General features: G+C 36.6%; 1 non-coding gene across 1 annotated transcript; it reads right to left on the reverse strand.

The window, feature by feature from the left end:
* Positions 1-2,455: 2,455 nt before the first annotated feature.
* Positions 2,456-2,562, reverse strand: LOC131182766 (small nucleolar RNA R71). The gene has a single exon (XR_009151026.1). It is a non-coding gene; the product is annotated as a small nucleolar RNA R71 (small nucleolar RNA).
* Positions 2,563-3,565: the final 1,003 nt, after the last annotated feature.

Genomic DNA, 3,565 nt, shown 5'->3' on the forward strand with positions numbered 1-3,565 from the left:
CACAAATTTTCGCAAGTGAGGACGAAAAATTGTGTTCATGAGCGCTTGGAAAGTGGAGGGAGCATTACACAAGCCGAAAGGCATTACCAGGTACTCGTAGTGACCATTGTGAGTACGGAAAGCGGTCTTGTGAATGTCAGCATGGTGGACTCGAACTTGATGGAATCCAGCAATAAAGTCTGTTACACTCACTTCATATAGGCATTTTAGGGTAGTTTTGCATCCATTTTGCCCTTATATTTTAGTATATTTTATGTTTTTAGCTTTATTTTATCTTATTTGTTAATTTTAGATACTTTATATTTGATTTTCGTAATTTTTGTTGTTTTGATAGGATTTTGTGGCAAAATCGAGGATCAATGAGTGCAATAGGAAATAATTTGAAGAGATTTGAAGTTCTTTAAGCATGGAGGAAAGTTGAAGAAATCAAGCCTTGAAAGAGCAAACTAGCCAAAATTTGCTTGAGACTTTGCTTAAGGTTATGCTTAGGGTAAAGCGGCAGTACTTAAGGAGCAGCACAAGTCAAGCACCAGCAGAAGAATCTATTCTACTCTAAGTCTGCCGAGATTTGCTGAAGGTCTGCTTAACCTTAAGCAGACAGTGTGACCAGAAGCTGAAATTTGCTAAGAAGCTGTTTAGGGTTAAGCCGAACCCTAAGCAGACTGCCCAGAACGTGAAAAATGCTGCTGACTTGGATAATTTTACGCCTCATTTCCTATTCACTCCTTAGCTGTTATTTACTTTTAGGGCAGCTTTTTAGGACCATATAAATTCATCATTTCCTTATTTTTGCTACAAGAGGAAGAGAGGAAAAACAAAAAGGAAAGAAAATTTAATAGAAAGAGAGAGAGAAGACGCCATTTTCTTTTGGGGAGGAGCTACTGCACCAGTTTTGGAGCTCCAGAAACCAGAGACTTTGGTTCTTCCACAGGTTTTCTATTTCAGTCCTCTTATCATGTTTTCCTTTACTTTTCCATCAATATTTCTTGTAAATACCATCATGAGTGAGTAATTTCTTTAGATTTCAGAGTTGGGAAATATGTCTTAGATTAATTTGTGGATTTGGATTAGGTAGTTCCTTATTTTATATGAATATGAGTTTTGATTCCTTCCTTGTGTGCTTGATTTACTTGCCTAATGTTGGTACCCATTGGGTATTGTGTTAATCTTTGATTGAAGGACCGAAAGGTGAAAGTCATTGATGGGTAATCATGGATTGGAACTTAAAATCACCTAGATTTAGAAATAAACTAGGACTTTAAGAGGAATTAATTATTGGTTACAAAACTTAATGGGTTTTAAAGTAATCAAATACATACGAAAGTAGGTTTGATTATTTTAGAATACACTTTGATTTGCTTGAAAAAGATATCAAAGGGATTTAGAATCAATTTCCTTCAAACTCTATTTTTCCCTAAAAATTGGAATGCCCAAGACAAATCCCAATTAATTTATGCATAAACCCCCAACTCTGGAATCAATTTTTACCATAATTAGACTTTCGTTTAAATTACCCATTGTTAATTTTAGTTTAATTGCGAACTAGAATTAGAATTTATTTGTTTGCTCTTTACCCATTTCAATTAGATTAATCAATTTACCATGCTCATTTACATTTAACATTTATTCATTAATCATTAGCCCAAATAATCGCTTCATTCATAGTTTAGTAATCAAACAGCAAATCCTCGTAGGAACGATACTTGATTCATCACTTTATTACTTGAGACGACCCGTATACTTGCGGATAAGCCACACCAAGTTTTTGGCGCCGTTGCCGGGGATTTGATTTTTGTTTGATATTAAACGATTGTTTGTTTGGTTAATTTGGGCACTTTATTTTATTTTCTTTTTACCAATTTACTTTGAGAATTTGTTTATTTTTGTTTTTCAGGTGCTTTATTTTATGAGAAGGACAAAAAGTGAAGAAATCAATTTATTCTTTGACCCAGAAATAGAGAAGACAGCAAAAGCTTTAAGAGCAGAATCTAAGAGGAGAAAAGCTGAAATTAAGGCTCAACAACAACAAGAAAGAGCACAAGAGCAAGAGGAAGTACAAGAAGAAATGGCCAACAACAACAACAATAACAACCGCTCTGTGAAAGATCATGCCTATCCTAACATTGGAGATTTCATACCAAGTATCACAAGGCCAAGAGTAGAAGCTAATAATTTTGAACTGAAGCCTGCACTCTGTCAGATGGTGCAACAAGCACAATTTGGAGGAAATCCAAGTGAAAGTCCACATGTGCATCTAGCACACTTTCTTGAGATCAGCGATATGCTGAAGATAAATGGAGTTTCTGATGATGTAATTCGACTCAGATTATTTCCTTTTTCTCTGAAGGACCGAGCTAGAGAGTGGTTACATTCTTTGCCACCAGGTTCTATCACAACATGGGATGAACTTTCTCAAGCATTTTTAGCTCAATATTTTCCACCAAGCAAGACAGCTAAGCTAAGAAACGAGCTGACTTCTTTCAAACCTAGAGATGATAAGAGCTTGTATGAAGCATGGGAGAGGTACAAGGATTTGCAAAGGAGATGTCCACATCATGGGATTCCTAAGTGGATGCTTGTTGAACACTTTTACAATGGAGTTTCACCAGCTATTAGAAGTACGATTGATGCATCTTCTGGAGGTGACCTTATGGAGAAATCTGAAGATGAAGCTTTTTCCGCTCTTGATAAAATTGCTTATAACAACTACCAATGGAGTTGTGAGAGGAATGAGATCAAGAAACCAGCTGGTATGTTTGAGCTTGATGCCATGAATATGATTAATGCTAAATTTGATGCTTTGACAAGGAAGATGGACAAGCTGAGCATGAAAGTAGATTCTTCAACTGGAGGTTCTAGTAATACAGTAGAAGTTGGAGCTGCAAATGTCAATTGTGCAGCAGATTTTTCTGCACTTAATCAAGATTTTTCAAGTGAGCAAGTGGATTATGTGGGGAACTACAATCAAAGACCAGGTGGTAACTCATTTTCTGCAACTTGTGATCCAGCATGGAGAAACCACCCCAATTTCTCTTGGGGAGGTAGACAAGGGCAAAATCAGAATTTTCAGCAACCTTCTGGATATCAACAAAATCAGAATTTTCAGCAGAATAGAGGCCCCCCTCCTGGAATTTCTAAACCTCAAAATGCACCTGCTCCACCTCTACCACAACAAGCACAACTAGACAAGACAGCTAGATTGGAATCTATGATTGAAACTCTACTTGTGAGCCACCAAAGTCAATAAGAAATGATTTCTCAATTAGCATCTAAAGTAGATCAAATGGCAACACACAACAAGATGTTAGAGAATCAGATAGCTCAACAAGCTAGCCCTTCAAGTAACAAAGCATTTGGGAAGCTTCCTAGCCAACCAGAAAATTCAAGGGAGCATTGCAAGGCTATTACATTGAGAAGTGGAAAAATATTGGAAAATGGAGATAAAAAGATTGAAGAGAAAGTTGAAGAAAAGAAAAGCAGAGAAGGAGATGAACAAACTGAAGCTGAAGTTAGAATTGAAGCTGAGAAAGAAAATTCAGTGGAAGAAAAAGGAAGTAAGGAGGGG

This window comes from Hevea brasiliensis, chromosome 8, assembly GCF_030052815.1.
Source record: "Hevea brasiliensis isolate MT/VB/25A 57/8 chromosome 8, ASM3005281v1, whole genome shotgun sequence".
NCBI lineage: Eukaryota > Viridiplantae > Streptophyta > Magnoliopsida > Malpighiales > Euphorbiaceae > Hevea > Hevea brasiliensis.